This window comes from Anomalospiza imberbis, chromosome 2 (assembly GCF_031753505.1).
Source record: "Anomalospiza imberbis isolate Cuckoo-Finch-1a 21T00152 chromosome 2, ASM3175350v1, whole genome shotgun sequence".
In the NCBI taxonomy this organism is placed as follows: Eukaryota; Metazoa; Chordata; class Aves; order Passeriformes; family Viduidae; genus Anomalospiza; species Anomalospiza imberbis.
In genome coordinates, this window is record NC_089682.1 from 22,066,973 (window position 1) to 22,082,518 (window position 15,546).

Consider the following 15,546-nt stretch of genomic DNA (forward strand, 5'->3'; position numbering starts at 1 on the left):
GAGTCCATGTTCCGTTTTCCCTGTTCTCTGCTGGCACCTTGCATTACTGTCACATCTAAGTGTTTTTTGCAGAAACAACATTTTGAATACTTTGAAGAGGAGTTGCTTTTCACTGTCTTCTGCTCTGAAGAGTAGCTAAAGATTAGGCTTCTTTGTTCATTTCTCTTGCATGGTTATCAGAACCTGTGTAATTTCAAACAAGACTGTTTTAGTGCCTGACCATACTGGGGCTAAAGATGGTTTTGAATGCCCTCCATTTACAGTTTTGACATTTTCTATTTGCTGCCATGTGCGACCACTACTTTGGCTAGATGTTCCAAAAGGAATTCCCGATTTGCTAATAATGTATGTATCCAAAGATAGCCAGGGAGCATTAAAAAGTTTTTTTAGTCAACTGATCATATTTCAAAATCTTAAATTTGGCAGTGGATGTCAGAGCATTTTTTCTGAAGCATATTTGGGTGGGGGATTTGGTTTACTTTGAGATTATGAAACTGAGTAATAAAGAAATTGTGCCAGGCCCAATTGGTTTTTTGGTTAGTATTTTGGTGCTTGCTTTCATTTTTTTTTCTTTTAGTCTGTGATCTGGCATCTACTACTTATAGTGTTTTGGAGAAGGACAATTCTTCAGCTTTACAAGAAACTCCTGAGGTCAGGTTGCAAAAGTGATTTGAAGCGATTTAATAAAAAGGCGTTTGTTAGAAAGCCACGATTCTCAATTTACAGTGGAATCCACTTCAACAATATCTTCATTCAACAGATCAGTCTGGAAAGGCGGCTGTCATTCACTCCCTTAAGGAAAGGGGAAACAATATGTAACATTTATTCTACTCTCACACTTATCGAGTTTCCACTTTTTGAAAAATTCCATAAATATTTGAGGAAGGTCAAAAGTTGTAGTTAAATATTGTGATTGTCACTAGAAGTACCTTCTGAAAACAAATAAATATAATGTTTTTTGTGTAAATTGTAGCTATTTGAAGTGTTTCCAGATGCATTCATCTGTGTTGAAACACAGAACAATTGACAATGGCCAAATAGTAATAGTCACATTGGTAGAATCTTCCTGTTGAGCCCATAGGCAAGTCACAGGTACTTGATACATGCTGTGCCAGGAAGACTTGCTCAGAGATTTGTCAAACTGCTAAGTTTTTACAAAATATTTTATTGGGGTTAATCCGTATTTGAAAATCTGACATCAACAACTCTGGCTGACAATACCTATGTTGACATTTTACTTTCCAGTTAGATGATCTTTATAGTCCTATTCTAAAATCTGTAGGGACACATCCAAGTTGCTATGCCTTCTTAGGTGTCCTTGGCATTTTTCCTGTTTTGTTTTCCCCCTTTCTTGATCTAGCCCTCAAAACAATACAAATGATGCTTTAATGTTGCACACAAGACAATTTTCTAATTTTTCAGTGACAATACTGCAATGTCATGATAGAATGTGATCACAAATGAACACAGATTAGATATCACTCCATAGGTTTCAGTAAGCTTTTCTTTTAACTGATGTCTGATTAGCACTTAAATTGTTTCACACCATTAGTTACCTAGGATTTTAATGATCATTAGTGGGTCTGAAATTGAACAAGATAAAAGGAAGCTTTGTTTTCAATTCAGGGGATGGTCTGCTTTTTTCATGCAGGGTCATTTGCCACCAAAGAGATGTGTGCTGCTAATTAAAGTTTAGTCTTATGCATAATTGTATCCTGTTATGAATAATAATGGTATTTTCAAGTTAGGCAGGATATTCTTTACTATCTCTTAAATATTGAGCATGTAATGGTTTTGTGCACCTGCATAAGTTGGATGCAGGTTACTTTGGAATACTATTCTCATTCATTTCTACCATAAGCTGCATTTCAGTGCTCTGGGGATATTTATGTCTACACAGAAATTGTATCATCATAAACTTGTGCAAAATGGATGGTACTGTTTCTCACTGACATATATGGCTGGTGCTACTGCCTCTGAGCTATGGTATGGGGCTCCCTCTATGGAATCAAATAATTGTGAGGTTCTAAGAGGTTTATACTGAATTTTAATTAATATGTAGGACTTCAGTGTCAGTATGGAAGCATAGTGATCTTTAAAATTTGTATTTAATATTAATTTTAAATGAAAATAATAAGACTCAGTTGTTGATAAAATCAGAAAATTATCTTGAGTCTTGTACTCTGTCAGAGTTCAGTGTATAAAAGAAAGCTCAAGACTCTTCCTGAACATTTCCAGAAGTTAACTGCAGGTCTTAGAGGAAGAATTGTCATACTGGAATAACAACCTCAAACTGGAACCAAAGTGATGATTAAATATAACCACTCCATTCTTGAAACAACAGAGAATTTTCTTCAAACAAATACATGTACTGCACATTAACATAACAGTTACCTTGCAATGTGAAAAGGAGTTTAATTTTGCCATAATGCATTTACTTTGTCTTGTCTTGGGTAATCACAATACTATCCCCGAGCCATTAAATTGCTTGTTTGTGGCTCTAATTTCAAAGCTTTTAGAGCAGAATATGGTTGTCAACATACATGTCTCAACAGGCATATTTTCGATCTGAGATGAAATAGGTGCCTGTATATGAGTTAGAGTCTTAAGATTGTCTTATTATTCACTACAGCACCACTTCTTCATTTCATATCCATAAAAACATTGTGCTATAATTAATTTTCTAGTCGCACAAAGATTTGATTTGATTTAAGAAGCTGCAAGTTCTGTGCTGAAGGTTAGGCACCTCTATGTAAAGACAATTTTCACTTCCAACTATTTCTTAGAACAGCATCATTATAAAAAAGAAAAAAGGAGCAAAAATAGTATTGTAAAGTGCTTGTTTAATTATGACATATGCCACAGTATCTATTTTGCAATTCCCTTTTAATTGCTGAGCAAGGTGCAATAATTAAGTCTTGAATTTGAAGCCCTTAATTTGGTTTTATTGTTTGTTAAGGGAAAAAGGTTATACCACTACAGTGAGTATGAGATTTTCTGCAGTCATGAACATTATCTTGACTTTAATAACAATTTTGAAGAAGCACTAAATTTTTCAACTTTTTCTCATAGCTTAGGAGTTGGAGAATTACTTTCATTTAACTGTGAATCCATGTCAAAATAACTAATCTCTGCTAACTAAACAAGTACTGGAGGAAAAAGAGAACAGAAATAATAAAAGCCTGTTGAAAGTCAAAAGTAAAGGGCAGGTCTCTATTCCTTCCATATGACCTTAGTCACTAAGTTCAGGGGCTCTGTGTGGTAGTCTTTCTTTGTAAGGCAAGAGACAAGCTCATTCAGTGAAGGCTAAATCTTCCCAAAACTTGAATCATTCTATAGAACTTGCCTTTCTTTAATTCCTACAGGGAGGATAGTAAATTTCTAATCAGGACTTTTCAGCCTATTGTGATTTGCCACAAAGCTGAGCTGCTCCAAAAGCATGTAATTGGTCAATGATTCAATCCTTCTGCCTCTTCTTTTCTGCATCCTTTAATAATGTTTCCTGTGTTTTCACCTGCTGATACTAGAAGTGGTTTGATTCTGAAGTTGTTTAGGATATTGAACATTCAAGAAATATTTGTTCTTTATTATAATATTAGCTTTTGGTGCCTTATGTCATTAAACGGTTTCACTGCAGAGTCAGATGAACGTCAAGGGTATTTTGTGTCCTGTCCTCATGATCAACAACCTCGGCTTTTTTATAAAACCTTACGTTAGATAAAAGGTCAAGAGGATGATACAGGATTGAAATATTGGTTTGTATGAAGGGAACCTGAGGTTTGAAACTCTTACAATTTCATATAAGCTAATAATGCATATGAAAGAATCACTGAGGTAGGGGAAGAGATAACATTTTAGTAACTGGGGTTTATTATCTCAGGTTAAAACTGACAGACATCATTCTTTGGTTATTCCTGATTCATATTTGTTCAGAATGTCTTTTGCAATTATAAAGATGAGGAAATGGCTTCTTACTTTTAGATGAAGATGCAACTGCAAACTTTGACTTGTCATTTTCATAAAGAAATGCCGATCAGTAGACTGACACAGGCAAATTATTGTGCCATGTAATTCAAACATGAGTTTCACGTAGGTCATGTAATTTTCTAAATGTTCTGTCAGTTTACTAAGTGAACTGGCAATATATATTCAACTTTTTTTTTTTACTACTGTGGACTTGAATAGAAAAGTCAGGAGTTTTGAATTTGCAACAAAGATTACCATGAAGCCTCTATTCTTGCACTGAAACAAGAATTGTAGAAGCAGTGTATGTATAGAAAACTGTCAATTTGATATGCTGTGTTCACATCGCTGTCTCATATTTCCTCTGTGATTTTACTTTCAGGAACAACTTCCAAACAAATTTGAAATCAAAAGAACATCATTCAAGCTCTCAGTTACATTTAAAATCAAATACATGCTTTGCATTATTCTGGCAAGTTAGTATAGCATATTTTAAAGAAACAGAGACTTTTGTCTGAAGATACCACAGAAGAAGCAGAGATGTTTTTCTGAGTTTATGAAAACTTGAAAATATTGCCGTGTGTCCCAAGGAACTCATTTATTTACAATACTTCCAGGTCAAATTTATAAAGCCATTGTATTTAGATAGCTTGGATTGAGAAACTGAAATGGTAGTCAAATTGATTCTCAGCCTTTTATTTTGATATTGGTCTTCTCCTCCACGTCCAACTCATTAAAATTTTTGTAGATTTCTCAATTGCATTGTGGTGAACACAAAACTTTGTAAAGTGAAATATAAGAGTTCACTGAATGTTATTTTTCTCTGTTATTATTGCTGTTTTTTATTATTTAATTATTGCTGTTTTTTATTATTTATCATAAGGTTTTATTATTATGACTTTAAAAAATCATCAGGAATAATTATTTTTGCTGTTAATGCATCCAAATGAGCTAAGTAATACTAATTCTTTTTTTTTTTTAAATAGCTTCTCTACTTAGAAAAGATGTTGCTTTTGACAACATGCCTGAGAGTTCTTCAGTGTTAATGAAATATTGATGGTTTTATTATATCACCTTTCCATGAAAAATCACAATGAATTCCACTCAATGGCTGGTATTCAAATATTATTTTATTTTCTCCTGTGTTTGCAATTAAAAGTTTCAGGCTATTTAAATGTTTTTAATACAGATTCATCAGAATAATCGTGGGTTAGTCCCTACCACACTATATGCAGAAGAGAGGTGTTTGTGAGGTTTAAAAGCTGACCAATTTTGCCTTTGAATATGGTCAATGAGAAGCATTTTAATGAATGTATAGCCTAAAATACCTAAAATCTCACTCTTATAGGAAATATATTTCTATTTAGACAGACTACTTACAATAAACAGTATCTGTGAGGATTATTGTTTTTCACTACTGCTATTATTATCAAAAGAGCATGAGGAAATAGTGAATTTCTTACTATCTCAAATATTCTCAGGAAAATTTATCCTAGACACCTTTTGTCTTGAGAAGAGTTGGCCTGGGTTTGAAACTGAGAGTGTAATACAATGTCAAGATCATTGCATGTCTCATTTGAGCTACGCTTTCCTTTGTTGAACTACATAAAGGGCAGTCCTATGGCTTAAACCTTGGGGTGAAGGAGGAACAAACCATTAGATGTGTTGCACTTTTCATTTTCAAATGAGTTTCTGTTTCAAGGACAGCAACCCGCTCCAACTGCATATAGCTTCAAAATCTTCATACAGTAGGCATACACATCTGACATTAATATTGTATATCTTCCTGAATGAGAAACCCTAGTAATCATTGCTCCTACCAGGGGATTCCTACACCTCCCCACCAGATGCCTTTCCTTCTTGTTCCACTTCTGACCTCTGAAAGATTCTTCTGTTTTATGTCTCATTTTACATCACCTATGTAAAATGGCAACAATTATTTTTACAAAAAACATGGACTGCATTAATTCAGAAATGGAGAATAATCTAGGAAATCAAAAGCAATTTGAATTCATCATAAATCAGTCTTTGCATCCAAGGACATCAAAATTAGCTACAATTTACAAGAATAAAACAATTTGTACACATTTTAATTATTTTATTCTTCCATCCTAGTAGTGAGATGCTAGCTGGGACAAGGAATTCTTGACCACAGCAGGAGACAATAAAATACTTGGATCTTTACCCCCATATATAAAAATATATAATTATTTTGTGTAAATCTATATATGGTCTAATATGGTGCGGCGTTTCGTTTTTTCCCTCAGTCCCACGCAGCTCCAGAGAGCCCGGCTAAAGGCACTGTTTCTCGGCGGGATCCGGGGTGCCACATGGTCTGGGCGCTGTGGCGTTCGGCGCACCGGGGTGGGCTGGCCACGTTTTGCTGCCACGCACAAGGGGCCAGGCAAAGAGGGAAGGAATTGTCCACTCTGTCCATGTGGTTGGCTGGAGAACTTTTTATTGTTGTGTGGAGTTGCGACGGAGAAGCACGACTTGCTCCCTAGAACCGCGTGGACAAAATGGCCCCGAACAAAGGAAAGAATGGGGTTTTATAGGGGGTGGGCCGAGGGAGACGAGGGAGTGACGTGGACCGGGGTGACCAACGGGGATGCGACAGGGGCGGACACAGGTATCCGGGGCGAATGGGTTTGCAGGGCTGGGGTAACCAACAGGGAAGTCTCAGGAAGGAACGGGGGTGGTTACTGGAGTTGACTCGGAGCGGACCACCGCAGGGGGAACAGGGGTGTACAAAGGGGTACACAGAACTGGCTAACTAACATACATCAGAATCCCTAATTTGAAACCAACGCTGGGATGCAAAAATATGGTCTAAATTAGGTGCTTTAGCTGAAGTGATTGTAGTAAGAAGAAAAAAATTCTTGTCAGAGTAATTGAAATCTGCTTTATTAAGGTGGCCCAAAACAGGTGTATATAGCTCAAGTTTAGGTCAATAGTGTTCACAGCTTACTTAATGAAAGGGTGTGAAGCAGATGTCACAGATGTCAAAAGTATTGAAAAGGCTGGAAGCTTTCTTTCAGTCATGCTTGTAGGATGATATCTTTCTAAGATTTTCCTGAGAGATGACAGAAGAGATTGAGTTTTCCAGAAAACAATCCAAATAGCCATGGAGTGCTTATCTTAAATTATCCTTTAGCAGCTAAACAACATCATTTGAATCACTAGCTTTATACCCATCTTTTATAGATTATTGGATTAAAGAAATATATGGGTGAATATTATTTTACTTTAGAGTGATCTCTTGTTTGTTACAAATGTCTTACCAAGGGTTTACTGTTTTAAGCCCCTGATATTTGGTGAAGCAAACCGCACATTTTTAGATATGTAACCTACCTCAATTCAAATTCACATTTTTAGATATGTAACCTACCTCAACCAACAGAGTCATGTGAGATACTGAAGATTTATTGGTGTACTACATTTACAAAGGAAAACTACAACTTCCTAACAGAAATATCCTATTTTGACAGCTGGGTCTAGCTTTAGCAAATTGTGAATTGCCCTCATACACAACAAAGCTTCTACACAACCCCTTTTAGTGCCTTCTCTTCCTTGTCTGAGCAGTAATTTCAAAATCTAATTACAGACTAAATTAAGTTATTTTATTATGGTCTCATCCTTCTCCTCTTAGTTACTAAAATCACCATGCCTTCCCTGCTGATATCTGAAATACAGTTCCACTTTATGGAGGTAAGACCTGTATTTATGGCTGCCAGGTGTATGTCTTTTCATTTAACTCTAACAGTATACATGCATGAGTGTGTCTTGGCCAATAACCTGACTACTGTCACTCCAGCAATGCCTGTAAACGTTACATGCTTTTCCAGGGTTCCTGTTTCCTTTCAGCTTTTCAATATTTGTTGACAAAGTTTTCAGTAGACACAGTCAAAAGCAGATCACTGTATGTGACTACTGGTAGAAGACCTGTTTATGGTTATTTCTATAGATCTATAAGGTAGCTAGAGTTTTGTGATATTGAAATTCTGTTTTGATTTCATGCTGGCAATACTTTTAATAAAAAACTCTATTTTTTACCTTCCATACCTTGAATAAGTTTTGGGATATCTAATAGCGAAGCAGAACTGATGAAAATCTTCAAATTCTAATTCTAAGAGGTTGCAAAGCAATGTAAATTTCTGAAAAGCTCTGAACAGAAAGTTCTGCCAATAAAATTTATAGACAGTAGCAAAGAAAACTTAAATTGCACTTTGTGGTGTTTATGCAGGACGTTAATTTTTAATTTATTAAATAACCTAATTTTAAAGTGGTAAAGCCCAAACATTTGTGGTAAAACTTTCTATTATGAACAAAAAAAATTGTTTCTATGGCAACTTAAAATTCTTTAGACCTTACTGCCTGATGTAACTTTCTAAACTTAGTCTCTTTCACAAATTAAATATTTCAAGTAATAATTTATGACAATCAATCCATGTGTTTCTGGGGGAAAAAACCTGCATTTTAGGATTAGACTAAAAATCTTTCTTTAAATGATTTATACCTGATGTAACACAAACATTCATTCAGTTAATTATCTGTGTACTACTTGTGCAGCTATCACAAGGTTATTTAGAGTTTCATTTTGCAGGGGAAAACAACCTTGTATTGGAAGGAGCTATTTGGATTTTTGTTTGGTTGGATTTTTTCTCATTGTTTTTATAGGAGAAGCACAGAACTATATTAACAATGGGAGGGAAAAAAATTGAAGCTGAACTTCCACCTAGGGACAGTTCTCAACCTAATAATTTTTACACATTTCCTGTGAGATATTTTTTTTGCACCCATATTGACAGTCTCTACAGCAAAAGACAGTGATCTGTGTTTAAATTTGCAGGCAGAAAGGAATTTACTTTGAAGTTTTAAGAAAAAAATTATTTCATGACAAAATTTTTGAGGCAGCCTCCACTTTTATCTGGCAGACTGTAGATGCTGTCATCAGACAAAGGCAGTCTGCATAAAATAAATGATATTGCTGAACTTTTGTAGGTACTAACAGAAAGAGTGAAACCAATAAAAGTGGTCATTTTGATGGGAAAGTCTAAATGTAAGCCTTTTCAAAAGAAAATAATCTGATTGCAAACCTCCCATAAGGTTCTGATAACTGAATTTGGTTTTGCATGCCTTTTATTGTTGTAATGGTTGTCACTGTTAATAAACCTGGCTCAATCTAGTAGATAATAGTGTGACTCTACCATAATGCCTTATACATTTTCCAAGCTGCACATTAAGCTAATAATGTCATACTTCATGCTCTCACACAATGCAGAAAGTTACCAAGAATTTATGCAGACCTCACAGTTATTTAACAGGCTAACTGGATTATCCAGGAAGGGGAGTCTTTGTTAGCTGAATTGGTTTGGCCATGTAAGTATTTACAATAGGAGATTCCTGCAGCTGCAAGCATGAGTTTACTGCTGTGTGAGAGAAGGAGAGGCTTGCGTAGCCAATTAAGAGATGCAGTATAGTGATTGCTCCAGGCAGGCAAAATGTCAACATCAATTTCAGGTTCCTCACATTAAACCAATCAGCAATAGACTTTGTTTCAGCTTCTGCTCTCTTGCAGGTTTTTGGTTAAATTAAATTTTATAGACAGGCAAATTGAACTGAGCCCTTCACCAATTTGAAGCAGGTTTTCTGCTTGTGCAAGTGAAGGTTAATAGGAAATGCAAATATCATATGCATACCAATAATTCTTTTAAAATGTTTCACCTTCTGCACTACCCTTCAAGTCAATTTCTTTCCATGTAGAAGTGCTTCACTTGGAGTTCCCCAGAGTTTAGCCATTTGAAAACATATAGGCATCACGAATACAAATTTTATTAAGTATTCCTGGTTTTTTAAGTGAAACCCAAACAGGATATGTTGTCCAATTTCATTTAGCTACAGAGATTTGATGGTGTCTGTAATTTAATCTTGTTTCAGAGCAACTTCCCTTCCAACACACAGAAGTTATACTTTTCAGGTCTTCTATTAAATTTATAGTTGCTGTGGGGAAATATCTGAGGAAGTATTCTTAAGAAGTGCTATAGATATTCCCTTTCTCCTAATATATATATAATGGACTTCAAGGGTAATTTCATTTTTTTTTTTCAGACAAACACTATCTCCCAAGTACACCTGTTCCACATTTCAAGTGCTTTGTGTGCTTTTTAGCCCTAATGGTGGTTTCCTAAGGAAACAGGTTCTGGCTATGTGGTTCCTAGCTCAGACTTCCATGGTAAACTGCAAGTGTAAGTCTAACTTTCTAGTGCAAAAAAGCTGAAGGGAAGATAGTGCATTCTTCCACAATTTAGGCCTTAGATAAATTTTTCCTTCTCTATTAAAGACAAGCCTTTCAGGCCGATCTAAAAAGTAATCACTTGGATGAATCGAATCTAGCCATGCAGCAAGACAATTCTATCCTTGTGGGGAAAAAAAAAGAGAGAGAAAAAAAAAAAAGAAAATACTTATCCATTATATATTAAGACAGTTTCAGGTCTTTGGACTATAATAATCACAACTGTTCTGATCAACTTATGGATGGGTGTCCTCAGGAATTTTACCACCAGAATTATGAATGTGATTTATGAGTAGTTTTTGCATGCTATGGATACAAAAGTTGGGAAGTTGTTTCTATGAACATGGGTAGCATCTCCTTTGTCAGACAGTTCCTAAACACTGTCCAAACCTTCTGGTACTGTTGGAGATAACATAGGAGTGAAGTCTATTTGAAAAGGCTGGGCACAGATTACTTCTGCTTTACACACTTCTTCGTCAGATTCTTTCAGAATCGCAATAGTTAAAGATTTATTTAGATTTTTCAATGTGGTATGATCAAACACATCATTTGATCACAACATGATTTCTAGAAGAGAATTTGGAGAATAGACACGTTTTTTGGTTCCTAGGGGTTGGTCTACATAAGATTTTCTGAAATTTATGCTAGCAAAATAGTCTCAAATAAATGATCACGCAATTTTTGTACAAAAGCAGGTCATTTTCTCAGTTTCTGGTGCTATGGCAGTCTGTAGAAGCCTAATGAGAGCTGAATGTTAGCCTGGTCATTGTTAATAATATCATGTTTTATTCTGTACAGTTTCTACCAAAGTAACTAAATACACCAAGATCACATTTGCTGGAGAGAAAAAAATCTTTGCAAATGTTTTGTTTTCTTGCTTGCAATATGAAAGCAAATTAAAAAAAACAACTTATTTGTGATCAATTGCATGAGTTACATTTTTTTTCCACAGAAGATAATACATGTTCTGCAGTCTAAGGAGCCTTGCCTGGTACTTATTGGATTTTTTTTGCAGTACTTTAGGAAATGCAACCTGTGTCCTCCATTTACATTTTAACTTCTCAGTATGAATGCAATGAAAATATTACTCTCCTTTGGTTATCTTAACAGTTTTTGCAGTCTAAAGATTTTGAATTGTTCAATGTTCCATATGTATTAACTGCTTGATTGCAATGACTGAATGATTTACCAATCAAAAGTACCTTATATTTTTCTACCAGAAGGAAGGATATGTCAGGGCTTAGAGATATTTATTGGAAAGATATTTACCTGCTTTTAAATGTAATAAAGACTTTCCTTTAGAAGATACAGATACATCTAGTTCAAGATAAATTCTTTCTTATTTTGTTTTTCTTTTTTGAGTTTGGGTTTATAATTTCTTACTGGGAGAAGAAGATGGGAAAAAAAAGCAGACAGGACAGTTTTAAAGAACTGTTCTCATCAGTTCAAGCTTATCTCAGTCTAAGTTTCTTTTCTAGGGAAAGGGTCTGCATGCATTCCAGCTAGTCTGAGCTACCCAAGTTCAGAACAAATAGAATACGCAGAAATTCAGGACAAGTTAACATAATTAAACATTCTTTCATTAATATTTGAAAACATCTTGATTGTCTGACAGTAAGACCACCCCTCCTGGTATGATGATTCTGAGTGCAAAGAGTATAAGATGTTTGTTGTTGGGTTAAGGAAAATGTAATCCTATTATATTACTCACATTCTGGGAATCAAAAGTTGAAAGCCTGTCTTGGCGTGACTTTATCATAGTATTGTATCCCCTATCATCTGCTTTATGCCCAGGAATGGGTCCTGTAACTTTAAGCTGTTCTGTAACTTTGGGTTCAAGAGAGGGGGGAAACTGCGGAAATTCTTTCAGCGGTGTGTGTTCCCTACTGCGTTCAGCTATGCTATGCAGTGGGGAGAGTGTGCATGTCTTGCTTTTAGCCAACTTCTTTTTGTTATCTGAGGCAAGAATTTTTCCCAGGACTGCATACAGCATTTCCCCATTGACTTTGTGGCTTCTTCTGGAACTGTTCAGTACAACTCCAGTCCGAGAACAGACCATCACTGGAGCCAACGAGGATGCCCTGGGATGCCACATCCTGACTTCAGACCTCAGGAGAAGCCGAGCAGAACTCTAAATCCACCAGCTTTCTCCACACAAGAAGGTTCAAATATTAACAGTTATTATTTTTCTCCTGTGCCTGTGTGCACTTGCTTGTTAAATAAATAGTTTTCACTTTCCACTAAGAAATTCCTTTCATAGGAGAGGGAGAGATTCATGGGAGAGGGAGTACCAAAACCTGTCTTCTTCACAGAAGATGTTCATTCCTGGACATTTCCTCCTCCTGAATTTGTCTCAAACCTAGATAAAATCTTTTAAGTTGAAGGCTGCATCTAAATTTTTTGTTTAAACATGTTTTCCAGCAATAAACATTCTCTTTTAACATCTGCTCCTTTGTTGTATTTGGTATATGTCAGCAATGTACAACACATTCATCCTATGTATAAGGGGAAAGAAAGGTGCTTGCTTCTTTTCTGTCTTGACATTTCCTTTTAATTCATGTAATATGTAGAGTTCATTAGCTCTCTTCAGGTAGGAGATCTGATTTCTAGAATACGTCTACCAAATTCTAAATAATTTGCTTGCACAGAATGTCTCTTCATCCCTGATAATTTCTCTGCACTTTCTAGTTAGAGGATTTTCATATTGAAATGGAGCAGACAGAGCTATGAGTTATACTCAAGGTGTGTACTTACCAGCAACTGTTGTTTTCTGACTTAGTCTCAGTTCCTTTCTCAATAATTTTTCACACTGAATTTTTTTTTTTTTTTTGACTGCTGGGGAAAACTGAGCTGATGTTTTGAGAGATAAGCAGCTGTGGCTTTGAATTCTCTAAGTGGTAATATATAATCTAGAGTCCACCACTGTCTACGTGTACAGTGATGACTAACCAAGTCTTTAAGGTTGACTCCTTTTAGTGAAAAATATTAATGCCTCCTTGCCCCCAGGTTGTTCTCTACACCATCAAATGATGATTTACCTCACACAGAAACATCTTTGTTTGGCCTTTCTAAATTAAACTTATCTTAAGTATTGTTTATGATTTTTCAAAGATGTAGAATATAAACTTTTCTGCTTCAAATCTTCACAATTCCTTCTTTCATTTCCTGAAATATTACATTGCAATAGAAGCATTGTGAATTCAACACTATACTTTTAGTAATATACAAAGAAGAAATATTAAGTATTATTTTGCTATTGTCAATCACTAAGACATTAAATTTAATTTTCTAATTTAGTACAGCAGCAGAGTGAAGTCAAATAACTGGCTTTTTAGATCTGTCAGCAAAAAAGACAACAGACAATTACAGACAGGAATTTTAAATTAACAGTATAGACTCATTGCACAATAAAAAAGGGTATTTGTTCATCCTATATAAATAACTAGAAGTATTAAAGCATTATCCAATGCTAAGTAAGACATATTAAAAAAAAAAAAAAAAAAAAAAAAAAGTTATAAGAACCCATATAAAAATTTCTGTACTTTAGGAAACCACCTAACCAATTATTAATTCAGATCAGGTGAACTCATAACCTTAGAAGATGTTTTGGCCAAAGATGAAAAGGAGTCTTCATATATAGAATACTATGCATGCAAGCTTTAACTGAGTTTAGACTGTCTTCCTTATTCCCTACTCCTAAATCAAAGGTGAGAGCTTGAATACTCAGGCAGAACAGGAATATAAATGAAAAGCACAGGTCTGTGATATTGAAGCTGATTAACTTACCCAATAGGATTTCAAATAGAAGAACAATTGAAAAGCCAATTGTGTTGTGTTTTAAAGAAAATAAATAACTTTAGCTGCCTTGGAAGGAATAGGAAAATATCAGCCAGAAGGACATTTCTGAACACAGAAAAAATTTCAGTGTTTTACAGGTAAATGAGTATTGCTGATGATATACAGCAGCAATGTGAACATTCATAGAGGAATTTACTAACTTGTGGAGAGAGATGAAAGTGAACAATTTCTCTTGAATGTTCTCACAGATAAAGATAAGCAGACAAAGAGCAGAACCCTAGATTAAGTGGTAGAGGTATAAGAGCCTAAAATTAGGAAACACAGGATACACATTACAAAATATTTGATGGTTCTCATGAATTTGTCCTACTCCTAAGAGAAAATTCCCATTCATAAATTAGTAAAGAAATTGGAATGCCTAAATTAGTCAAAAAATTGAAGACTAGGGCCAAGGTAATCATGGTTCCATAACTTCCATATCCAAAATCTTTTGTTGCCAAACTTGAAAAGACCCAAGCAAAACCAGATATTGAGATATTTAGAAATTCCTTATACCAATGATAAAGTAAAAGCTCAAGATGTTTGGGGTTCAAAGGAATATATCATGTTTGATATAACTGAATTATCGCAGCATTTTTCTTATAGATAGTAGATAGTTACAGCTGCCATACTATTGGGCTATAACAAGAAAAAGGGAAGAGTATATTTGCATTAAAGATATAATTGCTTCACAGATAATTAAGGTTGACAATGCCATAAAAAATTAAACATGTAACCTTTAGAACAGTAAGTTTAAGAGAAAAACTAATGTCTGAGAAATACTAATGAGTGAAGGAAATCTGCTTTTTAAGAATCTATTCTATTTTGTATATTATAATTTTCTATATGCTATTCTGCATGAGTTACTGAAGACATTGTCTGTAGAATGGTATTGTAGAATGGTGTGTTACGTATGAAATGAATAAATCCTTACAGCAAGTCTTGCATTTAGCAAGAGCATTTTAGTAATGAACTAATTTTTTTAGGCATCAAAAGTTAATCACTGATATAAATTTTGCAATTACAGAATCAAAGAACATTCTGAGTTAGAAGGGACTCAAAAGAATCATTGAGTCCAGCTCTTAAGTGAATGGCCCATATGTGGAGTGAATCCACAATTTCAGTGTTATTAGCACCAAGCTGAGCAAATCTCAGTGACATTGCTTAGTCCAAATTGATTAGGATCTTGACCCGTATGCTTGATGTAAATACTTAAGGTAGTTGGTAATGTGTGCAGGTTTGCATATATGTAGATCAATAACTTAATTCTAATTTTAATAGGCTTCTAGAAAATATGAATTTTAAATATATTTTATCACAAAACTATGAGTTAGCTTAGACAGCTGAACTTTAGTTCAGCTAAATAAGCTGTGAGATTGAAGATATGAAACAGATATTAACTTGGGCCTCCCTAGGGACCAAAATTTATCAGGAAGAGCTTGAGTAATAAGTAG